Source organism: Ambystoma mexicanum, chromosome 1q (genome assembly GCF_040938575.1).
Source record: "Ambystoma mexicanum isolate Mex_15411 chromosome 1q, UKY_AmexF1_1, whole genome shotgun sequence".
Taxonomy (NCBI): domain Eukaryota; kingdom Metazoa; phylum Chordata; class Amphibia; order Caudata; family Ambystomatidae; genus Ambystoma; species Ambystoma mexicanum.
This window is the reverse complement of record NC_090922.1, coordinates 510,252,360-510,278,915: the sequence shown is the minus strand read 5'-3', so window position 1 is coordinate 510,278,915 and position 26,556 is coordinate 510,252,360. Positions and strand designations below refer to the sequence as shown.

Genomic DNA, 26,556 nt, shown 5'->3' with positions numbered 1-26,556 from the left:
CCAGGTGCATGGCAACGCAGATGGACTATTCCAGTGACCACCTGCGTTCGCTGATCCACCTGTGCCTCTACACCAGGTATCACCATTTATGTTGTCCGGGCCCACTCCCCAACGGCCCACAGCACCCACTCTCCTCTTCACCTGCCCCACCAAATCTGACCTGTCACCGGAGGCTCCTCCTCCCAGAGAGGGCGCTTGCACTGTGGGAGTGAGCACCCGCTTGCCTGCGTCGTCTTGCCGGGTAGACCATTAGCTTCTGCACTGAAAGCTCACCCCGTCTTGATACAATACCAAGGAGTGTGCCTGTGAGGCACTCACTACGGCACCTGCATCTGTAAAAGAATGTGTTCTCTCTATCAGAGATCAAGATTAATTGGAAAAGGATTGCCTGTATTACCTTCAGGGAAGACATTCTCAGCTGCAGATTAGCCCTGGATGCTGGGAATGCAGGAGTCAGGTGATGCTGATCGTTATGTTCCAAATCCAATTTTGATTGTCATTTTAAGAACGTTTCATTTTGTATATGCCAATGTCTTTTATTATTCATACTTTGTTTAAAGTATAATTGAGTTTTACTCCTAAAACGCAATTGATCTAGATTGCATCCATGTAAAATGATGTAATCTGAGCCCACCCATCCACTTTACATAGACTGCAGCCTGAGCGTTCAGCCTCGCTACCAAAACTATGACCTTTGTATTAAGAACTGCCTATGCTTTGTTGGCTATTAAGAGGGACATTTTTGGGTCTACCCAAATCTCCTCAGGGCTTTCAAAACAACTCCTGATTACCAACACCCTACTTTATCCAGTTCAGGGACCTGAAAAGCATATTTATTTCAAGGACATGTTTCTCACCCGTCCAGCCATAGCTGCATACCCTCCAGGCCAGCATCCCCTAAACCTCACAACTAGCAAAGAGACTTTTGTGGGGGTTGCAGGTGATGGCTCATTCATGTATATACTTTAATTTGATTTATTTTTATTGGAACTTACCTGTCTGGGCATAGGTTACTTTATTTCTTTACTTTGCTGGTTGAGGGCTGGAGCTCTCCCAATCCTTAACGGACTCTCCTTTCGGCAGAAGGATGGAGCTCACCCCAGCCTTAACAAACTCTCCTGCTCGCTGAGAGCTGGAGTTCACCCAAGCCTTAACCAACTCTCCTGCTGGATGAGAGCTGGAGATCACCCAACCAAAGCCTTAACAAACTCTCCTGCTGGATGAGAGCTGGAGTTCACCCAACCCCAGCTTAACCAACTCTCCTGTTCGCTGGGGCTAGAGATCAAACAAGCCATAACCAACTCTCCTGCTCGCTAAGAGGTAGAGATCACCCAAGTCCTAGCCAACTCTCCTGCTGGCTGAGTGCTGGAATTCATCCAGGCCTTAACAACCTCTCCCACTGTCAGGGGGCTGGAGCTCACCCAGGTCTTAACCAACTTTCCTTCTCGCTGAGAGCTAGTGTTCACCCAAGCCATAACCAACGTTCCCACTCCCTGAGAGCTGAAGCTCACCCAAGCCCTAACCAACTCAGCTGCTGGCTGAGAGCTGGAGTTCACCAAAACCTTAACAAGCTCTCCTGCTGCCTGAGAGCTAGAATGCACCCAGGCTTTAACGACATCTCCCGCTGGCAGGGGGCTGGAGCTAACCCAGGCTTTAACAATCTCTCCCACTGACCGAAGGATGGAACCCACCCATGCTTTAGCCAACGGCAGATCGGGCTGACAGCAAAGCGCACAGGGCGCTACCTCTGTTTGCTGTGCACTCTCCACGGCACTGGACCAGCACTGATGAATCTGCTTGACATTTCAGACTGACCTTTGAGACTGGCAGCTCGTGCCCACCGTGAATGCTAAGCGTGGGAACTCTGCACACCAGGGGAGCCCCTAAGAAATGGTGGGGTGCCAAGTGATGCAAAGTGTGACTCAGGGGAATTGCGTCCAAGATTAGGCACTATAACACTGTAGGGCCCAGTGGGCGGGGAAGGGGGTAGGAAGGCCCTTGCTCGGAAGGTCCACAGTGATCCTGAGCAGACCATTTCTGCCATGGCTGACCATGACACTGTGTGGCAGGGGACAAGGGGAGCTGTCTGTAGAGGGGATGGGGAGACAAGATATACCATGAACGCCGGGAGCATTGCAGAGCGACACACCATACTCCAGCAGCACCAGCATCCACCGCTCTATCCGGGCTGGTGGTTTAGATGATGAGCCCGCCATGATAGGCAGCAACAGCTTGTGATCCGTCACGACCCTCACCGGTCTGTCCAACACATACAGCCGAAGATGCTTGCACCACCACAGCACCGCGAGGGCCTCACGCTCAATCTGGGAGTACCTCTGCTCTGTCTCAGACAGGGGGTGGCTGGTAAACGCAATGGGCCTTACCTCACCTACAGTGTTCATCTGTGTCAGGACCGTTCCCAGGCCAAACGGACTGGTGTCCACCACCACCTCTGATGGGAGAGAGGTATTGAAAAACGCCATTGTGTATTCAGCCGTGAGGGCCATCTTCACATCCTCAAACACTGCTCACTCAAGGGTGCCCAACTGCCAGCTAGCATCCTTTCTCATGAGGCTACTCAGAGGCTCAGATCGGGTGGCAAGGTTCCATATGAAACGCCCACAGTACGTTACCATCCCCAGAAAACTGCGCAATTCTGTCACATTCTCGGGAGGTCTGGCCTCCATGATATCCTTAACCTTATGGGGATCAGGCGACACACCACCTTCCTTGACCACAAAGCCAAAGAAGTTGATGCTAGTCTTAAGAAACTCACACTTTGGAGCATTAGGCCCAGTGCCTGGATGCACTCAAGTGTCTTGACTAAGCATGCCATGTGCTCCTCCTCCGAGGTTAAAACCACCAGGATGTCGTCTCTGATGTTTAGGACGCCGTCCAGGTCCGCTAGGGCACCCCTGATGATGTTCTGGAACACCTCAGTAGCCGACGACACCTCGAAACCGAGGCGTTTGTATCTGTACAGCCCTCAGTGCGTCGTGACGGTGGTGATGTACCTGGACAACTTGGTGGTATCCAGCTCTCAAATCCAGTTTGGAAAAGAAACTTGCACTCTGCAGCTCAGCGATGATTTCATCAATCTTTGGGGTGAGGATTTCTCTCCCTTTTGATATCCTTGTTTGGCCGCCGCATAGAGACGCATATCATAACAGAGTAAGGCTGTTTGGGCTTTTGTGCAATAACAATGGGCCACACTGAGGGTTTCGGGCCTTCAAACTTCTCGATGATGTCTAGATTAACGAGATTATCCAGATCTTTCTCCACCAGCTCCCTTAGATGAAATCGGACTCTCCAATGTTTCAGGGTGACCGGTCGGATGAACTCGTCAATGTTCAATCTCACTGGCTCCCCAAACATCTCCCCAAACATCTGACCAATGCCAACAAACACCTCTGCAAACTTTCTGAGGAACTCTTGCACATCTTCCACATATATGCTGTATGGGAAGCTTACGATTCCCAGTGCCTCTGCCACAGTGCAGCTCAGGAGGGTGTTGGTACTCACATCCGTCACATAAAACCTGGCCCTGATCAGACTGCCACCATGTTCCACCTGAGACACCAATGCCCCCACTAGCAGGATGGGTTGATCACCCACAAATGTGAAAATGCACACCTTCAGATGCTGCAGTCCCGGGGGGTCTTTCAAGGAATCATAATGCACCCTTGTCATGACATTGACCGAGGCACCCGTATCCACCAGCACTGGCACCAGCGAACCATCCACTCACACCAAGCACTTGGGCTGTCTCCTGGCCATTGCCTTCAGAACGCTCACACTGGAGATGAAAACAATTTTCTCTTCATCCTCTTCATCTTCCATCTCCTGGCCTATTCCTTCCTCCTCCTGATCAACGAGGGCCACATTTGGTGGGCGCTGCTGCCTGAAAAGTCTGGCATGGAGGGGACCTCTCTTGACCACCACCGGCAGTGGAGCCCTGCACATCGATGCATAGTGGTCTACATTTCTGCACCTCCCTTTGCCGGGCACTCTGTGGGGTGCGTAAGGTCATACCCACACTTCATACATGACTCTGGCGACCTGTTGTTTGTCTCCCTTGGCTGCACTGCGGTCCGTTGGGCCCCTCTCGCTCTTTGTACATGACCTATGTCACAGACATCTTCAATTTTGAGCGAGCGTATAACAGCGGCCATCTTTGAAGCACGTGTGTCCGCCACCTCGTGGAAACGTCCGAGTTCAAGGATTGTGGGCAACATGAGGCCTAGTTTGTGCAGTACCTAACGACATAGCTTGCCAGATGCACAGCCCTGGATTAATTGTTTGCGAATCATGCCCTGCTCATTGTCCCATGCACAGGTCGCTGCCATGCGCCGGAGACGGCCATGAAAAACATCCAAGGACTCATCATCTTTCTGCCTTGGACTGCACATCATGAACCTCTCATAGTCCATGTTGGCAAGGGGCATGAAATGTTCACGCAGTGCATTTTTCGCTACAGCGACCGATTCGCCTACAGGCTGCAACGACTGAAGGATCTGGTGCACTGCCGGACGAGCCGAATATAGGAGGGTCGCCACTTTGCTTTCAAGTCCCACCCGTGGCCTTGAAATACATGTCCATACGGTCAATCCACAATTTCGACCTGGGGTGTAGGCTGAATGGCGCCTCTGAAACATCACATTTCGGGCATGGAGGCTAGAGCACCCTGTTGTCGCAGGATTCACTATCCCCCTTGCATAGCCTTCATGGTCCCGTCCGGAGCAGCACATGCATTCTGGTCATCCGTCATATTGGTGAGCACACAAGCACCCCTTTTTAACTAGGGGCCGCAACCTACACAGGAGCCTGAAGAAATTAAGCATCATCCAGTTAGCTCCTCCACCACACAGTGCAGAGGATCAGTGAAACAAGAAAAATATATGGCACCCAGAAGCAGATGTGGGGAGCACCACAAAGGGGGTCCTCCTGTAATTCTGCCCCCAGAAACACCCCCCACAGAAAATACAGACCAAATTATATTGCACAAACACTGTCCTCCAGGAGCACAGAAATCACATGTTACCTTCACCTCCAGTCATCCAGGTAAGGGACAAGCCTCATGGCTGAGCACAGTCTCCCATGTGTACAGTAAATCCAGAAATTGAGACAGGGAGGTGCACAATCACTCCCTAGGGGAGTCACAAACTCTGTGACTATTCCAACATCAAAGGCAGTTGGCAACGCTGCACGCATTGACTCTGCGGCCGGTGATTGATCTCCCCTCGAGCCGTAGCTCAGATCTCACGCCGCCTAGCCCAGCGGGTCTGTGGAGACATGAAAAACCTCTTCATTGCCAATGTAAGAATGGCCTTCTAGTGCAAAGCCTGCCACACAACAAGCCCCCTGCCCCCGACCACCACAGATGACACAAAGACGACTGGGTTCCACACGTGCTCTGCCGAGCGCATGTGAAACGCCCCATTCATTGTACAGAAAATGCCACAGAGTTACGTCACGCTGCCGTGTGTCTCACTTAAAGGGACACCACACAGTGTGTGTCATGATTCCTGCCCCTCATGTTCCCAGCCCTCCAAGATGTCAGGCTGGAGCCAGGCCACGATCACCTACACGGCCCTCAAGGGCCTCTCCATCCCTCCAAAGACCCACTTGGAGTCAGACTTGGCACTTGTGGCACCAGACTCACTCACTCCCATAGGATAACATTTGGGATTGAACTTGTAGTGCATTGATGGGGACAAGATGGATGCCCCCACATATTTCAGTTCCCAGAACTGCATGTGTAGTCTAGTCTTTTGGGTGTGGTTCAGCCCAGAGACACCTGGGATACCCAGAGACTATTTAAGCTACGCCAGGCTGAGAAACATGCTTTGTCTTTTCTGCACCTGCAGCGTGACACTCACCGTGTTCGGATCGGTCTCCAGTAGGCCTGCATCTTTCTTCTGCGCTCCGCTCCTGCAAGAACAAGAACACTGTTAGGAACAGCCTTACCCTGCGGCGCTCCTGCCCGTCATTCATCGCTCCTTCTGTTCTGCGGGCATCTTCGGCGGTGTCATTCCCATCCTGGCACGCCGCTTCCTAAGGAAAAGGGAAAAGAACAGAAAAAAGGCATTAGTATGCATTCAGCAAATCTTCGCTTATTTTTAAAGACTGTACGAGCTTCAAACACTTACCTGAATCCCAGCTGCTCTGGGGGAACTCTGTCTCCGGAAATTCTCATCCATCTGCAAGAGGGAAAAGACACTTCAGGTTAGCGTGGAAACATCTAGAGGTGCCGCATACCGCACTTACTCACCGCATTTCTCCTTCATAACCAGCATCCACGCTGAAAACGTCGCAGCACCTAAAAGACACAGAAAAAGAACTCAGTTGAATACAAATACAAAAGGGTTACATCGCGCATCGTGCTCTCACTCACCTTCAGCGCTACTCATCTCAGCAGCACGTTGCCATCCCTGGACGCCGGCCATCGTCTAAGGAAGGAAAGGAACGGAGTTAGAGAACTGTTCAAAAGACTCATTATACTTACCTGTCGGACTCTTGCCATTGAAGTAACTAGGCAGCAATGTGCCAGCATCAATCAACCCGCCCCTGTGCTGAAAGCAGGACAGAGAGCACACTTTCCAAGAAAACAAGGTGAGCTGTGGATCAAAGGGAAGGGTTGTACCACGGGGAAGAAGGAGTTGAAGAACTCAGTTGAATACAAATACAAAAGGGTTACATCGCGCATCGTGCTCTCACTCACCTTCAGCGCTACTCATCTCAGCAGCACGTTGCCATCCCTGGACACCGGCCATCGTCTAAGGAAGGAAAGGAACGGAGTTAGAGAACTGTTCAAAAGACTCATTATACTTACCTGTCGGACTCTTGCCATTGAAGTAACTAGGCAGCAATGAGCCAGCATCAATCAACGCGCCCCTGTGCTGAAAGCAGGACAGAGAGCACACTTTCCAAGAAAACAAGGTGAGCTGTGGATCAAAGGGAAGGGTTGTACCACGGGGAAGAAGGGGTTCAAGCACTCAGAGACAATAGGGAGTTAAACTCTACAAATCCTGTGTTTCAGGCCCAGTCTCTAGTCGAGTAGACTCCAGGGAAGGGTTCGAGGTCGTAAGAGATCAGAACAGGCTGAGTGACGTCCCCGTGGATACCAGGTGAGCGTTACAGCTTGCCAGTACTCCTTGCAATGGTACACACGGCATGTTCTGGGTGGCTCACCTCGGTACACCACTGGGATCATCTGCACACAATGCGGCATATCTGCACTCTGAAGAGAACGTTTAGGGGGCAGGCTGCCCCCCTTCTAAAGTGGTCAGCTTCTAGTGCTCTCTGCAGTGGCATATTTAAGGCAAAGGGCCCCGTGGGCAGCACCTGACACAGGTCCCTAGGTGGGCAGGTCATGGAGGTGGAGCTTTGGGTGGGCGGAGTTAACTGTGGTCACAGTGCACAATGGCAAACTTTAGGGACAAAAGCAATTTTTTATTAAGTTGTCTTCATTACAGTTACCTAGGGCTCTGACTAACTGGAAAAAGCTGGGCCTCCTCAGCAGGCTTTGCTATTAATGCTAAATATTCTAAACCTATAGAACATACACGTCCTTGTAGCAGAAAAGTGATGTCATTTCTGTTTGTGCAGGCGTTGCTGCAGCCATGCAATGCAGAATGGCAGAATTGCACAGTGTTAAGCTTTTCCTGCAAGGGTTGGAGAGTGGAAACCTCGGATCTGTATAAGGGTGCACTAGTATGGAATTACAGAGCCCTTTACAATATTTTGTATCTGCGTGTATTTTAGATGCAAAACAGATCAATGTGGACGGTGTTAAAAAAGAAACAAGAAGATCATTGATGTTTGTGACAATAGTGTGATGAGCTGCTTGTGATGGCTGCAGGACCAGCTGCTGTATCTATTAGTTTATTCATTTGTTTTATTTCCCAAAAAATGATAGAATGCTGTGACACTCCCCGAACATACCACACCCCTGTGTGCCCGATTTACAAAACGTTCCCAATGGGATTTTTCCATTGAAAAGTGCTTTTGTAAATCAGGCATATGGCGCCTTCTAGGGGCAGGGCTGTGCTCCGTAAACTTCCTAAATAAAGGAAAAGTAGAAAAAAAAAAAAGCAAGGTGCCGATGTGGATTGTCATAATATTTAAAAACCTTCACATTACAGCATGTATTTTGAAGGAGATACTGACATTTGCATTTAACAAAGCCCTAACTTTGTGACAACTAACATGCAAAACACACCACAAGAACTGCGTTGTTTTTTTTTTCATCAGTGACCAAAACCCTCTTCATTTCGCACCAACCTTGGTGGGCTTTGTTTATGCTGTGAAAGCTGTCACATAAAAGCCTGACATGTTCCCTCAGGGCTGACAAATAGGTTCTACGTGATTTCGCCGACCTATTTTTGGTCGTGGTACTTTTCATCGCTGGATTTTACATCACCAGAAGCCCTGTTTTGTTTTTTTTTTTCATTCTGGGGGGAGTTCCCCCCCAGACCCCCCCTTACTATTATAATAATACCCCAACCCCAACAAAACACCCCCCAAAATATGGCGATGTAAAATCCGGCGATGAAAAGTACCACAACCAAAAATAGCTCGGCGAAATGCGTGCATACCGACAAATAGTGTTAAGATCCACAATGCGCCACACGGCAATGGCACTTGTGCTCTCTGGCAACAGTCAGGGGGAAAGCGAGCAAAGAACTCACAGCAGCAAAGCAGGCCTACCACAGCAGAAAGGGCCCTGTGCTGTGTGGAAGGGGCGGACCTTAGCACATGGGCCCGCTCGCCATTTGTCTGGCTGATGACCGTTAGATACGCCACTGGCTCTCTGCCTCCTGGGATAAAGGAAAAGGAGCTCGGGAAGTGGGGGTCGGAGGGCAGCTGGTCAGCCAAGGTGATGTGTAACGCAAAAGATAAAGGCTAGGCCATAGCTGGTCCAGAACTTCCTAATCTCTGGGGAAGAGTGTGGAGTCTACGAGATTTCCAGCAATCTGAGGAACTCCACCCTTGCCTCAACGTGATTGGCACAAGCGGCCTGTTTGTAGCCAATCACATTGAGGCGTGGGCGGGAACTAAATATTGAGGGCAAATCCCGCTCGGAATTATGCCATTTTTATTGGGGATTCGGATGGGTGGGTTCTTGGAGAAGGAGGCGGGGCATCATGTGACGTCAGTCTCTGTGTTTTCTGTTTACACATGTAGGCAGGTCTGAGCTGGTCTTGTGTGGAGCAGCCCGAGTGTTCTGGCTTAGGTAGTCCTGGCCGTGGTCTGCGTGGCCCACTGGGCTCTAGTCGCTGTAAGTTGACATGCATATTGGCGTTCTAGTTAGGAGGCAACTCTGTTGACCGCACAGGTCATGTAGTCCCAATGGCACAAATCAGGGCTGCATCTGGGTGGGCTCAGAGGCGGCGGGGTGTCGATTGTCAGTGGCGGGGCTTTGAGTGGAGAAAGAAGCCAAGCAAATGTTGTAGTGGTTAAAACATTACTGGTCAACGCGGTGAAATTCCAAACTCTCCAACTCAAGACTTGATACCTGTCAACGCTAAGTCCACCCAAGCTCAGAGACCTAGTGCCACATGAACCCATATTCACCACAGTAAAGGAACCACGCCCCCCCCCCCCCGAGAGTACCCACACCGGCGCACATGAATATAAAGCCTTGGGGCAGGGGAGATATCTGGTCGGCTTCCTGCAGGCAGAAGACAGTTGGAGGATAAGCCTCGGTGAAGCCTGGATTACATCCCCACGCCAAAGGCGCCAACAGGGCAGTAGCTTGATGAACCACCACCTGGCTGCACAACTCCCCACAGCAGAGTCCAGGGTCGCAGGTAAGCCTTGCTAAACATGATGGGTAGCCCAGGGCTACTCCCGAAGACTTCCTTCCACCCTGCCTGCCTGCCCCTTGGACGTTGTTGCTGACACCTTTGGCACCAAGCAGCCCTGCAGTTGTGATGTCCGTTCGATGAACCAAGGTATTGCCCCCAATACCTAGAATAGTGTCCCCAGTACCTAAGGGTGTGCCCCCAGTACCTAGGGTAGTGTCCCCCAGTATACAGGTTAGTGTCCCCAGTACCTAGGGTATTGCTCCCAATACTAGATAATGTCCTCAGTACCTAAGGTTGTGCCCCTGGTACCTAGGCAGTGTCCCCAGTACCTAGGGTATTGCCCCCAGTGCCGAGAGTAGTGTCCCCAGTACCTAGGTAGTGTCCCCAATACCTAGGGTATTGTCCCCAATATCTAGAGTAGTGTCTCCAGTACCTAAGGTTGTGCCCCCAGTACCTAGGCAGTGTCCCCAGTACCTAAGGTTATGCCACCACAGTACCTAGGGTAGTGTCCCCATTGCCTTGGGTAGGGCCCCCAGTTTATAGGGTAGTGTCCCCAGTACCTATGGTAGTGCCTTAGGGAGGGAGTGCACAAGGCAGTTACTCGTGTTAAACTGATGACGCAGTAGTCCACTGTTTCTTGCAGAGGGGAAGTGACGCAGAGAGTGGGAGTAGGTTACGAGACTGCCCGAGAGCTGTAGGAGGTGGTCTCACAAAGCGCGCAACATGAGTCCCAGGGTCTGCCACAGAGGAAGGACACAGGGGGACCACCCCATGGAGAGCCAGCAACAAGGACTGCCCCAAGGGAAGCAAGAGAGCGAAGGGCTTTACCAACGTCAGGAGGCCAGGGGACTACCCCATGAGAAGGAGAGAGACCCAGGGGCTGTACAGTGAGGAGTGGCCTGCCCCAGCAGAAGGCAGGAGGCCCAGGAACTGCTGCAGTATATCAGGAGAATTAAGGAGTCTCTCTTTCCCCAAAAAGCACGTCTCAAAGAAGACCGGAGCAGCACGCTGCTCGCTGATGCGCCTCTCTAATGTCAAGCTCATCGCCCAGGCCCCGAGTTTAAGAACAGTCGCGCAAGCCCTGATCATCTCCCTCCTGGGTGATGGCAACACCTCACACGCAGGAGTTTCAGAGCCCACCGTTGCCCCTCTGAAACCAATCCAGCGTGCTGCGGGGGGCCTCATCACAGGTCCAGTAATATCCGGCCGCACCCTCCCCATCCGCAGGAAGATGCCCCTTCAAGCAGACATCACGCCCAAGCCAGCCGCGATCCCCTACAAAGCAGTCAAAACCAAACCAGCAGCCCAGCTGCGTGAGAGACTCTCCACCTCCGCAGCCCGGCACACCACCAGACGCCCAGATACCACCAGACGCCCAGACACCACCAGACGCCCAGATACCACCAGACGCTCAGACACCACCAGACGCTCAGACACCACCAGACGCCCAGACATCACCAGACGCACAGATACCATCAGACGCACAGACACTACCAGACGCCCAGACACCACCAGACACCCAGACATCACCAGACGCCCAGACACTACCAGACGCCAAGACACCACCAGACGCCCAGACATCACTAGGCGGGAAACACTAGGACTTGAGGAGGGACCAAAACGGGGCAACTGGCCTAATCATGCTGCCCACCCACGTTACCAAAGTAAAGCCGACCCCCCCCATCCCCCGCACCTTCCATCCGACACGTTAACAAGGGAATTTGACACTGCTCTTCAAAGAGTTGATTGCTTATGTCTCCACTCTACCCTGCTTCTCACCCTTCAGAACTCCCCACCCTCCCCTGCTTCTCCCACTAATATAAAGGTCTTTTAAAGCAGAGACAGGAGACTGACTTTCCCACACAGAGGGACTAGAAACCAAGTGCCTGCCCCAGAGCAATGCAAGCAAACAAGGAACTGCCCCCGAGAGGGGCTGAAGATCAGGTAGAGATGCAAGAAAACACACTGCACTCCCGGATCCTTCCGTCAGAGCCTTAGAGATTGGCCAGAGCGAAGGGATTGGCACAAACAGTCACTGGAAAAAGGATGCATATTAGGTTCTTTAATGAGCGAGCTTTGAAATGCCCCATGCTTTCACGATGCTTCTTTTGTTGGTGAAAACGCATTCAGTTTCCGGCCTCCTGGCCCTACGTCATTTGAAATCCATTGAGCATATAATGATGTGTGATTTTACACAAAACATATATACATACAATATCGCCCAACCGAAGTGGCTACTTATTTCTCCACCTAGGAAGAATGAAAGGCTGCTTTGGCCTTGCCGGGATTCGAACCTGCAACCTGCAGATCATACACAGAACGCAGCAGCATGCACTCAACCCACTGAGCTATTTTACCTGCAACTAATGCATCGCTAACTCCATGCATGGAATTAAGTGAATTCATACTTTAAAGGGGAATCCTGGAAATTCTCCAAATACCCTGATGACTTCATGTGGAGTGAACACACATACATACATGGCTGCTTAGATATGGCGAATCCTGAGTATAGGTCAAGGGAACAGGTGCCTCCCTGAGAGGGGCTAGCATCTGCAAGGTGTTCTGTTGAGGCTCCGAGTGCCTACCAGATCAGGAGAGTTCTCTCCTTGTAAACAATTGGCTGCAGTGCCAATCCAAGCCTTGCAGCCCTCCCACCCAGCCCTCCGCCCCAGATGAAGGTGCGGGAAATGAGCCTTGCTCTTCCGTTGGGTAGGCCCGGGGTCGGAGCGTGCTTGCTCACTCTGGCCATTGCAGCGTGTTGAGCCCAGCATTGTTTTGACCATGCCAAACGCAGACAAGAAGCGGCATTCGCCAACTTCCCCTCCAAGAAAGATAACATTACATGATTCTGCTTCCACCCTACTGCCCTCGCCCTCCCTCAGTGCTCTGAACACGCCCCAGGAAAGTGACAGCCCCATGGGATCATAGGCTGAGTAGTGTGGGTTCCCCCCCTGCTCTTGACCCTGTTATACTGTGCCCTGCCCCATGAATGATAACGCGACAGCTCTGTTTGCGTGGAAAAATTAAAATGGCCGTAGGCCTTTATTATATACAAACAAATGGCACTGTACACTGGTTATGACAGCTGTACAGTAATTAACACTTTTTTGGGCACCTCGTGTCCAGGGGTTGGGATGCCCCCCTTCCTTTAGCCTCCCTTTCGATGTCCTGTGGCATCCTTTCCTGAACACGTGCCGCCGCCTATGACTTTTTCTTCTACCGTGTACCGTGAAAGAGTACTCGGCGTTCCTTTTCCGGTTTTCCTCTTTCCTTTCTTGTAGGGCAGGTTGGGTGGAAAACGAATCCTTTACCGCCTTAACCAGGCCCTGGGAGCTTGCCCGAGTGAGGTGAGCTCCTAGCCTGGTTGTGTCTTGTTCCTGCTTCTCTGGGGTATTTGTACCCCTTCCACCTTTTGTTGTGCTGATTTCATGCCGCCGGTGCTCCTTCCTGTCCTCCCACCCCCCTGTTACTTTTCCCACCTTGCTTCTGTCTACTTGTGTTCCTTTGGGTCCCGCCGTGGGTGGGGGCGCCGCTCTGGCTGCCCCTCCCTTTTTTCTTTTCCCGCCTGTTGGGATCCCCCCACCCTGCGCCTAACCCCCCAGGCCCTCCATCGTGCCGCACTTCGTGCATCACGGGGCCTGGGGCATAGGCTGAGTAGTGTGGGTTCCCCCCCTGCTCTTGACCCTGTTATACTGTGCCCTGCCCCATGAATGATAACGCGACAGCTCTGTTTGCGTGGAAAAATTAAAATGGCCGTAGGCCTTTATTATATACAAACAAATGGCACTGTACACTGGTTATGACAGCTGTACAGTAATTAACACTTTTTTGGGCACCTCGTGTCCAGGGGTTGGGATGCCCCCCTTCCTTTAGCCTCCCTTTCGATGTCCTGTGGCATCCTTTCCTGGACACGTGCCGCCACACCTGAGGGGTTGCTTGTCTAAACCGCTCAGGTCCCCCCAAAACAGTGATCTTGCCCCGCCCCTCATTGCATTCCTTATCCGTGTGCTATTTGTTGGGTCCGTCGCCCCGGCCACCTTTGCGGTATATGCGGCCGCAGATAAATGTGCTGCTGCCCATCTTTTCCTTTTACCCTGGGCCAACGCTTTTTTAACCGCAATCGCCCCTGTTGGCCATTGACATTTTACCTACGTCTTGTCCTGTTTCCGCTATCACCCCTTTACCTGCTTTTTGTGCTGCTTACCCGTTTTGTACGTTCCTGTCCTGATTCTCCTTGGCTCGCCCTGGTTCCTTTGGTTTTACCTATTTCTCGGACCTCTTTGTTGCTATTTCCGCTTCTCCTCCCGTGGCACCCATGCCTTTCCGGGTGTGGGTGTTAATTTCTTGCCATACACCTGGCCATATTTACCTTTTCCAGCCAAACCTATGGCTACCCTTTCCTTATTTCCTGTGCTCATTCGTGGAACCCATGCCTTTCCCGGTATGGGCGTTATTTTCCTGCCAACCCGTGGCCATATTTTCTTTTTCCAGTCGGCCTTGTGGCTAACCTTTTCATTATTTACGATGTTTCTCCGGGGAACCCATTCCTTTCCCAGTATGGGCATTTCTTTTCCTGCCATACATGTGGCCATCTTTTTCCTTTTCCATTCAGCCTTATTGGCTAACCTCTTAATTATTTCCGGAGCTTTATTCGTGGAACCCATGCCTTTCCCTGGTGTGGGTGTTATTTTCCTGCCCTCTACGCGGCCATATTCTCCTTTTCCCGATGTTTTATTCGTGTAAGCTTAATGGACACTTTGTCATTTCCCCTTTCCTGCCCTTCTTCTTGTGCTCCATGCTCCCAGCTATGCTTTTCACGCTATCTCCCCTGCCACCCCTTTTGCACCGTTGGTGGTCTGTTACTTTGCTACTCTGCCGTCCTCTTTGTTTCCCCTATTGACTACCCCACAGGTTCTGTTCCCCTGACCTCAAATGATTCCTTGTCGTTATTATCATGTCCTGATGTTTGTACCTGCCTTTGCTTCTATCATTATTTTCCCATCATGCCCCAATGCTTTGTCGCCTTTAAGACTTTCTGTTGGTATGTTACAAGTGACACCCCGTCATCTGTGTATTACTGCAATATAACAATGTACCATCTTTGGAAATCCGCCCTCCCCTTATAACAGGGGTCCTTGTTACCGGTGCCCTTTTAATGATCCCTTCTCATCCTCCTACATGTCCTCTACCTTACAGTCAGGTAGACTGTTCAGGTAACACCCGTTCCCTGGTAACTCAACCCTGGCGTACTTTCTTGTGCCACCCTCTGTCTTATGGGAAACCCGTTGCCCACTGGTCCAGGCCCCCCTTTTCTGTTCTTTATTGCTCACTATTCCCTTCCTATTCACTCATGCCTTTAAATGGCCCCCCTCTTTACCTTTGCTACTTTTCGTCTCTGAAGACGTTACCCCTTGCCTCTTGCTTCTTAACCTTCCCTCCACGGGTTCTGGGCGACTTACCCTGAGCCGTGTTGCATGCTTTTAACCTTTTTACCAATTTTCCCCCGACTCTGTTCTCTCTTTTCCCCGTACCTTTCCTTTGCCTCCTCAACGGCGCCTCCGGCTGCTCCTGTGCCCCTCTTGGGTCTTCTCTCGGCCTCCTTTGGCCTTGTGGTATTCCTCCTTGCTGCTGCTGGACTCCCTTAGCAGCAAAGGCGACCTTGCCCATGCCTTTTCATCCTTCTTCATTACATCCAGCACCCATGCTCCAAGGTTCTGGGCGACTTACCCTGAGCCGTGCTGCATGCCTTTCACCTTTTTAGCATTTTTAGCATTTTTTTTTTTTTTCAACTCTGTTATCCCTTTTCACCGTATCTTTCCTTTGCCTCCTCTACGGTGCCTCCGGCTGCTCCTGTGCCCCTCTCGGGTCTTCTCTCGACCTCCTTTGGCCTTGTGGTATTCCTCTTTGCTGCAGCTGACCTCCTCTGGCAGCAAAGGCGACCTTGCCCTTGCCTTTTCATCCTTATTCATTACATCAAGCACCCATTGTGCTCCCTGATCCCCGGTTCTGGGCGACCTACCCTGAGCCGTGCTGCATGCCTTTAACCTTTTCATCATTTTTTCCCCAACTTTGTTATCCCTTTTAACAATACCTTTCCTTTGACTCCTCAACGGCGCCTCCGGCTGCTCATGTGCCCCTCTTGGGTCTAGCCTGTTCTTCTCTGGCTCCTGCGACTCCTCCGCCACTTCACTTGCCCTCTTCTGTCCTTGGGGTACAGCGGCTTCCTCGTTGCTGTCCGTGGAATCCTCTAGCAGCAGGGGCGACATTGCCCTAGCCCTTTCTTCCTTTTGCATCACATCCAGCACCCATTTGGCCCCCTGGTCTTTTTCTGCCTTTTTTGGCCCATGCGCTGAATTCTTGCGCTCTTCTTGTTCTTTCTTCCGTCATTCCCGACTTTTGCCTCTCCTGGCTTTCCTGTAGACTTGCCTTCGCTCGCCTTGTTCCTCCTGTATTGTTACACCGGGCCCCTGTCTGGCTACCCGTGTTGCCTGTTCCGACCGTTGTTCTAATTTGGCACGTACTGCCCCTTTAATGCTTACTGCTGACTGTATTTACTGATTGTGCCATGGGTGCTTTTAAACTATGGAACGCTTCACGAATTTGTGTGTCATCCTTGCGCAGGGGCCATGCTAATCTTCTCGGCGTGCCTTTCCTTTCTTCAGGTGCTTAATTGTCTGCTGGGCGGACGCTGCCCTAACCAGCTTGATCTCCTAAATGCGGGCTTCCCCAGCAAACCCCCTACTGCTTGTCGGATCCACCGTGCCTGATGCGGCCCGTGCTATCACCCTCGGCACAGAAAGGAGAGAAGTCCCCCTGCACACACAGGGAAAAAAGGGGCAGCCTCATCAACTCGGTCCCTAATATTTACCTCCCTTCGTTAACTTTCCTTATTTTCCTACCTGCTCATGGCTACCAATAACCCCTTGACTCCCACTTACGGCCAGAGGGCGCTACCACTCCCATCCTTACTCCTAAGCACTCCCGGAGCCCCTTTCCCACGACAGTTTTAAACAATTGCTAGTCACTGGTGCGCCCATGGTGCCGTGGTCGCAAAAGGGGGCCTGCCGTCCAAGCAACATTTCCATCAAATTACCTGCATAGCGGTCATAAACCGCCGTTGCCGCAAGAGGGGCATGTCATCACGGCCACTGTGTCATAAAGTGTATGCCTATCGTTGCACCACATGCGACACCATTATTAAAATTCCCCTACCCCCCAGGCGCTCCATCGTGCCGTACTTTGTACTGCATGGGGCCTGGGGCATTGTTAGTTGGCTCCCACTCGGAGCTGTGAACTGACCTGACGCTGGTCCCCCCCGCCCCCCATGTTCCTGGTCTGCTCCGTGTCGTGCTTCCAATGTGTGCACTGCAGAGCCGCCCGATATCGCCGGTCCTGTACAGTAAGCTGTGCCCCAGAGTTTTCCCACCCAGCGGATGTGTCCAGTGGGTGCATGACTCCCGCCACAGCGCATAGAAAACATTTGCCTACGCCGACGTGCCTATTTGACATTACTGCCCTTACGTTTTCGGGGGTCACAATCCAGGCCGTCGCTCGCGGAACTCTATTCTTTTTCTGGCCACTCGGCCGACGCGACAACTTGTGAAGCACCCGATCACTGCTGCCAGTATTTCGCTGCAGCCCGTTTTCCCTGTCCCGAAGCCCCAACGCATTCCCAGCGCATGCTCCAACTGCTGTACCGGCTCCTTACCGACCGCCCTTTCATGGCTGCTGTGAAGTTCCCCCTCGCTGGAACCCGCGCCACAACTGGAAAACTTCTTCCTCTCGTTCGGAAACACTGCACGGCCTCCCTGTTCAGCCCAACTGGAAAAAACCCTCTTCCTGGTCATGAACTGCACCGCATTTCCGCCACTGACAACCATCCTCGTCAGTCAGGAACTGCAGCAAACGAAAGCTGAAACAAAAACCACGATTCGGTGCCTGCTGCCCGCGTAGCTTCCTGGTTGCCTGCTTCTCCCGCTTCATTCACCGCCTCCGCAGCCTGGTTCCCGACGATGTCTGTTGTGGCGGTCTTCTTTCTTCTGCACGCAGCTCCGGCCTTCGGGTCCGCCGCTGCTGAACCCGCCTTTCGCCAGCCGTGATCCCGCTCTTCTCCGTTGGGCTATGCTGCCACCGCGAGGTGGTTCTTCCTTCTTCTGCACGCCGCTCCCGGCTCACGGGTCCACTGCTGTTGTCCCCGCTTCTCTCCAGCCGGGGTCCCGCTCTTCTCCGTTGGGCTACGCTGACACCGCGATGTGGTTCTTCCTTTTTATGCACGCAGCTCCAGGCTCACGGGCCTCTGCTGCTGTCCCCGTTTCTCTCCAGCCGGGGTCCCGCTCTTCGCCGCTGAATCCTCCGTTGCCACCTGGGGTCTTCCTTTTTCTTCGCCGCAACCGTTCTTTGCGTTCCTCCCGCCACTTAAGCCCGCAGAGGCGAAAACGACCTGGGAAAAACACTCAATCCGCTTAAGCCCGCAGAGGCAAAAACGAGATCAAAACGAAAACGAATCCAAAACTCTTCTTAGTTTTTCTTCCATCCTTCCACTTTTTGACCAATTTTGAAAATGAAAAAACCAGGAATCGAGCCTGTGCCTTTGTCGTTCTTCTCCACCTGGCTCTAACCACTGAGCCACAATGCCAGCTTGGATTGGGCAACCCCAGATCTTGGTGCCTGGCTTCCCGACTCAAATGCTTGCTTATTCTTGGCTTTTTCTATGGCCCTGCGCCGTGACCGTTCTCTGCCTGCGGCACCACTGGCTGCCGCGGCGCGTTAGCCGGGCCGTCTGTTTCCAAAAGAAATTTTTTTTTTTTGGTTTTTTTTTTAAATTATTTCCTGTTGTCCTGTCCCCCTGACGTCGTAGGGTTGGCGCGAACCGCCACCCTTCCTGATGCCAGCCGGTGCCCCTCCTTCCTGTTCCACCACGTTTGCCTTTATGAACTGTGGCTTTAAGGCCTTTCTCTAGCCCCGCCTCCAATGCGCGACGTTCCGCGTGTGACAATGCTTCCTGACGCTGGCCGGCTTCTTCCGCTTTGCTCACCGCCGCCGCACCCTGTGTTTCCCGATGTCGGCTTCCTTCACTCCGCAGCCTGTTTTCCCCCGATGTCTGTTGTGCGGTCTTCTTTCTTCTCCCTGCAGCTCGCGCTTCCCGGGTCCTCCGCTGCTCACACCGCTTCCCGCCAGCCGGCGTACCCGCTCTTCTCCGCTGGGTCTGCTGACGCGGTGTGGTAGGTCTTCCTCCTTCCCCACGCAGCTCCGGCTTCCCGGGTCTTCTGCTGCTGTCGCCGCTTCTCGCCAGCCGGGGTCCCGCTCTTCTCCGCTGGGACCGCAGACCCGATGTGTCGGGTCTTCCTCCTTCCTTTGCAGCTCCGGCTTCCCGGGTCCTCCGCTGCTGTTCCTCCGGATCCGCTGTCCCCACGAGGTTGGGCTTCCTTCTTCTTTGTTCCTCGACCGTTCTTCCCGCCGTTTAAACCCGCAGAGGTGAAAACGACCAGGGAAACCGACCTCGATCCGCTAAGCCCGCAGAGGCAAAACGAAAAACGAATCCTTTACCGCCTTAACCAGGCCCTGGGAGCTTGCCCGAGTGAGGTGAGCTCCTAGCCTGGTTGTGTCTTGTTCCTGCTTCTCTGGGGTATTTGTACCCCTTCCACCTTTTGTTGTGCTGATTTCATGCCGCCGGTGCTCCTTCCTGTCCTCCCACCCCCCTGTTACTTTTCCCACCTTGCTTCTGTCTACTTGTGTTCCTTTGGGTCCCGCCGCGGGTGGGGGCGCCGCTCTGGCTGCCCCTCCCTTTTTTCTTTTCCCGCCTGTTGGGATCCCCCCACCCTGCGCCTAACCCCCCAGGCCCTCCATCGTGCCGCACTTCGTGCATCACGGGGCCTGGGGCAGTCAGCACAGATTACCATATGAACTGCTTGCCCCGGCCCAGTGTCCACTGGCCTGCGGTGGCTGCCATGCTGCGTGCATCAGGAAGCTGCAGGCTGGTACTGGCACGAAGAAGGATCTTCCGGAATCGATCCCGGCTAGTCACCAACCTTCGAGGGCCAGAACCCCCGTCCCTATACATCAGGCGTCTTAACGACCGCTCTGCACAAAGCCCAAGTACTTAATAGGCCAAGCCATTTTTCTGGAAAGGGGAGTTTAAGCCACGGTTCAATCAATAGCGCAAACTCCGCAATGACAGTTTGAGTGGGAGGCTCGCACGCTGGTTAGAAGCACTTAAATTGTCATTGCGTGAGTGCGGTGTGGGCGCCCCCGCCCCTCTCCCCCTGCCTTCTCAAGCACTGAACATCTTCTGGGGGAAGGGAGACCTTGTGCTCAAGCCGACTCCTGGTATTTATTTATTTATTAGCATTTATAAAGCGTGCTACAAGTGGGGGTCTGGCAGGTCCTTCCCCGGGTGCCAGGACTTAAGTCCTGTATGAACTACTGTGCAAACCTGAGTAGAGCATTTTTTTTATTTTTTAGGTATTGATAATGCGTCTGTACACAAGTGTTTCGAGGCGCAGGAATCACGGGGAGACAATGTGCATGAGAGGAAAGGAGTGTTTCACCGAGTCTCTATAGAGGCACCACGTTGGCATGGGTCGAATTTGATGGAGGAACAAGGGCAATTGTCCCCCCACAAGTGTTGTGGCACACTATTTTGTCCCACTCATTTTGCAGGGGCCCTTTTCATTTCAATGCCATGCCCCCCCCAACATTTTCAGCAAAGTGACTCCACTGCACGTTGGTATTGAGCAGGTATGGGCGGGGTGAAGTCACTTGTGTATTCTTTTAGGCCTCTTTGCCCCCTTTTTATGCGCGTAACCGCGCAGCCTTCACCAATCATCTTTTCCAGATTGGTGTTTGAGGAACAGATATAGATTGTTCAAAATCCATTCGGACTGAGGCTTAATCGGCAGTTAATATGCCTTTCAAGTCTGGCTTTTTCCACGCAATACCGGGGGACCCCAGTTCTCTTCTCTTCCTCTCCCATTAATGTAAACCTCTTACCCCCGCTTGCTGTTATTGAGCTGTCTGGTTGAAGGTTATACAAGTATGCAGCCGGTGCACAGCGGCTGACAAGTCTCTCTCCCAGTGGAAAAGTGAAACCCTACTCATTGCTGTCTCGTGGCCATCAGTGGACGCATGTGGTGTTAATGGCCATGGAAGAGGGCTTTGCCAGCCGGTAATAATGAATTGATTGGGCCAAGTAAAGCAAGTGACTTCGCCAATGGTTTTCGAGCGTTACAGGCTATGGATGCCGCGTCCCCCAGCCATCAGCACCATGGCCAAACATCCGCGGATGCAGAGCGTATTTGTGGCCTTGATGCACAAGCCATGGGATATCTAGAACCTGTGTTTGCTTAAAAAAACAACTGCAACACAGATGGGCACCGTGAAAAACATGCCTGGGGCTCCATGCAGAGTACCTCTTCCATTTCCATGGACCAGGAAGCTTAAGGGGCCGGTGCGGACAAGGCAGGCATCCGTGCCAACATCTCAGGTAATGGGGTCACTTTAGATGATGGTGAAGAGGTGTGAGGGTGGACGGCAGTGCAGGATAACCGGTAATCTGGGGGCGATGGGCGTGAAAAGCATCAACTTGCTCTGACCATGGACTTTTACCATAGTGTATAGCCTGCACTTAAAGTAACCTGATTGGTTGCTCGTGCCCGCTCCTGACTGGTGGATAAGCCTCATTGGCGTTCCCTCCGTCCACTAGACTTAGATCGGTGCCTTGGTCTGGCGAGGCTGTAAGGAATGGTGGTTTCCTTCTGGGTAGTGCCCTCTAACAGGCACAGGTCCGTACCAGAGACTAACGCGCTTGTTTCTGTTTGTTCCTTGAGGAGACTAGTCCCTTATTTGGGCCTGCAGGCCATCAGTGTAGCGATTGCACCAATGTTTTGCCAAATAAGGGACCACTTCTGGACCTGTCGGCACATCTCACACAGCATGTGCAGGGCGTGTAGACCTCGGCTGCTTGAGTTCTGTTGAGCTTACGCTATTTCACTCCATAGCCTCCACCTGCTGGTGATGCATCGGATAAATACATTTACATACTCTTTTATGGCACAGGTAAGTTACTTAGGGTTAGCCAGACGTGGATTCCTTGCTCACTGCGCTCAGAGAGGCACAGCTCCACCTGATGAGGCCGTCTAGGCTGATACACGTGTCTGGGGTTGCTGTTGGTACTCTTGTTCAAAGGAGGATTGCCATAGCATTTTGGTGCTGGACTGCTCAAGTGGGCGGGACGAAGACTGATATGCAAATGGTTATTCCTCCTTTGGGAAAGGTACAGTGAGCTAAAACATGTGGCTGCGGACTCTGAGTGGCTACATTCCCACAGAACAGGGTATCATGCCGTGTTCTTTCTTGCAGAGGGGCACCCTGGACTCTTTTCATATGGCACATGTAGCTAACTATTCCTGGAGAACCATCTTAGATGCAAAAGAGACTAAAACGCTATCCTCTAGGGAAGTGTCTCTGCTCCTTGCAGGCTTTTTTGCCAACCATTGCATGTTTTAAAATGCGACTTGCCAACCATTGCATGCATGAAAAATACACGTTCAGGTGCCACTCTAACTCTGGCATGCCCTTCCACTGTCACTTCGTCACATCCCGGATCTCAAAACTCTCAGAACAAGTTAAAGACCTTTCTTTTCCCGAACGAACACTGATGCGCTCACCATGTTTTTTCTGCCCTGTAAAGTGCCTTGAAGCAGTTCACTAGACCCTGGGGCTCTGTAAGATAGCCGGTAAAATAGCTCAGTGGCTTCATCGCTCTCTGTTCTGTGTGTGATCTGCAGGTCACAGGTTAAAATACTGGCAAGACTGACTCAGTCTTTCAACCTTCCGAGGTTGCTAAAATGAGTACCAATTTCGATTGGCTAATAATTGTATATAAAAATGTTGTATGAAAAGTGCTTTGGATAAATGTGCTATATAAATGACAAGTTAATATTATTAAGGTAGGACGTGAGAGCTGGAGTTGGCACATAAGCCTCAAACACAGAGATGCCATCTCAAAGGATCAATACGGTCTCTGCAATCTTTGTAATTAAAGGCAATTATTCACAGATCAATATCTCAAAACTCTGCTTCAGGAAAGCTGCAGATGATCACAGATATTGGGCCGGAATAAGAAGACAATGGGCCTCATTACGAGTTTGGAGGTAGCCATGGAGTTATTACCTTCATGGCTGCCTCCAAGCCGGGCTCCTTTTCCGGGTTCCTGCAATGGGGACTTATCGGGTCATTCCGACATAGGAGGACATGGTAGGTCCTCCTTGCAGGAACCATTCCCCATTCCCATTTGAGCCCCCATAGGGCTCAATGGAAATGGGGATGGAGGTAACAACGGGCACATTATAAGTGTCCCGTTGTTACCTCCCTCTTCCCCTCGCGGGACCCGGAAAGGACGCCTGGTTTTACCAGGCGTCCGATCCGAGTACTGGGATGGGTAGCTTGTAATCAGCCCTGATGGAATGAAGGGGGCCGGTCCCGTACCGGCCCCCTTCATTCCGTCAGTGCAAGCCTCGTAATGAGGCCCAATGTATGCAGTTCAAAGGGCAGGAGCTCTTCTTCACTATATCCCTCTTAAAGACTAGTGACGGAAATGTTCTTTATGTCAATTTGCATTTATTCACATTTGTTGATGGAACAAGTTCTTCCTATCAGAAACACAAGACAAATTGCGGCATACGGGGCAATCCTGTAACATTGGCCTTCCAAAAAAGGGAGCGGTAATGAGCAACTGACCAGTTAATGTTGAGGACTAGAGGATACAAAGGCCAGGGCCGAGACAAGGCATGTGACAGAGAATGGCCAAGGAGAATGGCTAGGTAGAGGGTTTGTACATATTGTGAAGCTAGGCACGCTTAGAAGGTGGCACGACAGTGCAGATTTAAAGAAATGCATGAGATCACTGATTTGATGTGGATGGGTAATGTATGTGAGAGCTGAGGAGGAAACAGCAGCAGAAGTGGGAGTAGGCGTAATGTGGTCTAAGAACAGAGAGATTAGGGCCTTAGCACGGAGGAGAGGAGAGGGAGATCGTGTCAGCCAGGTAAGGGAAGGGGACAAGCCTCTGAATAGATTTGAGGACAAGCAGTAGGAATATGAAAAGGGAATGGCTTCTCACAGAGCCAATCGGCATGGATGCAGTGCTGGAAAGTGGGATAAGAGAGGTGGCGATTGTGTGGCCGCATTAAATATTTCGTCCAGCAGTAAGATAGAGCAGAGGCCGGCCGAGGAGGAGGCTAGTGCAGTAGTCAAGGCAAAAGAGCATCAGAGTGAGTTTGCTGGTTTGGTGGAATGATAGCTGAGGAAACAGCATATTTTTCAGATGTAAAGCAGGTGGATCCCGGGAAAGCTCTAGATATTGCAGTGACTAAGGGGTGAAGATCGGGATCACTGTCGAAACAACCCCAGATTTATGTGTCTTAGGTGAGGGGGGATAGTAGGACTGGGGGAAATGAGATGGGTGGAAAAGGAGAGGGGGTGTTGCAGGTAGAAGTTTAATGACTTTGGTCTTCCAGAGGTTAAGCATGAGACACGCAAGTGCCCTGCAGTGGCTAATTGCTGAGAGGCTGTCAGTTGTGAATCATGCATGTAGCAAGATCATGAGTGGGAGTGGGAAAAGACAAGAAGATTTGAGCGTCATCTGCAAAGAGTTGATGAGACAACCCAGAGGAGGAGAAGAGTTGTCAGAGGAATGGGGTGTAGAGGGTGAGGAGTAAGGGGCAGAGGATGGAGGCTTGTGCAACACCGACAGGTAAGGAGGTCAAGTCCGAAGAGCCCGCGTTCCACAGGGTGGACTAGGAACGGTGAGGAAGGTATGGTGGATGACAAGGTCAGCAAGGCTGCTAGGGACAGAGGTTTAGTCCTTCGTATCAAAGGCAGCAGAGAGATCCAGGAGTTGTAGGGTAAAGGAGAGTTTACAACAGTGAGCAGAGGGCAGATCATTGGTGACATGACTGCTGCAGAATCCAGACTGAAGAGTATCACTGAGGTCCTCAGTGTCAGGGTAGGTGGAGAATCTATTAAAAACAAGCTTTTCCAGGATTTGTGACTAATAAGAACTGAGGGATTCATAGATTGTTGTGGCCAGCTGAAGGCTACTTTAGGATTGGTAGAAGCGTAACTACCCTGAAGCAGATTTGACTGATCCCAACGGTAAGAGAGGAGTTGGAGAGAAGAGAGATGGACGCAGTTAAGAGGGGCCCGAACCTCTGGGGTGAAGGTTCCTTCACTGTCTGTGGTTCCAATCGGTCAGCGGGGTTGCAGAGTGAGTAGAAAGTCCTCAGGTTGGGTGCTAGTTCACTGGGAGAAGTTGGAGAGGAGGAACATAGACAGGAACTGGTGGATAAGTAGAAGGGTGATATGAGGGAATGTTGGTGTGTTGGAATGTTGGGACATTGCACACGGGCGCAGGGGGTCTAACATGGTTTACAGTGTAGAGTAGAGTAGAAATGTGATTAGTGAAATGAGACAATTTAACAGAGACTAATGCTGTAGTGAAGGAGACAAGGCATCCTTATAGATGAGGGAAACGGAAGGGTGGGGGTACAGTCCCTGTGCTACTTCCGAGGGTCGCATTGCACGTTTCCCTTGAGCAGGCAGATCCATGGGCTTGTGCACGGCTGGGGGAGGGCTAAAAGGAATGCAGGTTTGAGAGTGATCATGGTTTTTGAATGGAGTGCTGATAGCCTAGTTAAAATCAAAGACCGCTTGTTCAATGGTGGAGGCGCAGGAAGGAGTTAGAGATACAAGGGGTGGCCTCAGTTAAGTTGGAGCTCGGGTACAAATTAGTTTAGAGATAGAGGAGTAAGGAGGGGTGGGGCAGGAGGGAACACTCATACTGGAGAGGAGGATGGAGTGCTCAAATGGCAAGGGGTCAATAGTGATTAGATGTGGAAAATGAGGCAGAGAGGAGGACAATGTCGAGACAAGTAGGTAAGTTGTAAAGTGGGAGGAGTCCGGCATTTTTAAGTTGGTGGGTGCAGCCCATTTTAGGGAGGCTGAAGTCACCCATGAGCGCTAATGGGTCTTCAGTGGGAATGGAGTCAAAGAATGAGCTGTAGAGTGTAGGCCACGTGGCAGTCTAAGTTGGTTACCTGTGTTTACCAAAATCCTTTTATTCAAGGCATTTTTTTACCGAAACAATTTAACTGAAAAAATACTGATTCATTTTTTTATTTGGGGGGTTACTCCACCAACCCCCTCCCCAACTGTTTTAACCACTTAACCTCCATATATATATTTAAATAATAGTTTGGTATTTTTTTGGTAAAATTGTTTCAGTAAAAAATGCCTCGAATAAAAAGATTTCCGTAAGATCACTGTATACCGTCTAAGTTGTGCAGTCGACATTCCCACAACAAATCAGCTTAATAGAGTTCCAAGGTGCACAAGCTTGCAGTTCTGACTATAAGGGGTCGACGCACAGAGGCACTCAAGGAAAAAACAGGGCATTCCCTTATATGCTCTCGGGACCTTGGTTATGAGACTGCAGCACCTTTATTAGGTCCAAAGTAATGTTCACACACAGAGGGCCAATGGCCAGTCCGCAATTCACTAATGTTATCCACAGAACACAACAGTTCACGTGCTGGGGACTTAATAGATAAAGTCTAGTCTAATGTGGGCCCTGCAACTCTTGGGTTACTCAGATGCACAAGAGCAGTTCCTCTTTACTTTCATCCAGCACCAGTCACTGTATATCAGTCAGACACTACCTGCTCAATAGCGTCCAGGCAACATGGATGCC

The 26,556-nt window shown here is 51.4% G+C and overlaps 1 protein-coding gene and 1 non-coding gene across 3 annotated transcripts in view; one reads left to right on the top strand and one right to left on the bottom strand.

Moving 5' to 3' along the window:
• Positions 1 to 26,556, top strand: part of CADM4 (cell adhesion molecule 4) — a 1,490,292-nt gene that overhangs the window by 920,494 nt on the left and 543,242 nt on the right. The gene's annotated exons all lie outside the window — the stretch shown is intronic.
• Positions 16,386 to 16,496, bottom strand: LOC138565217 (U6 spliceosomal RNA). The gene has a single exon (XR_011301116.1). It is a non-coding gene; the product is annotated as a U6 spliceosomal RNA (small nuclear RNA).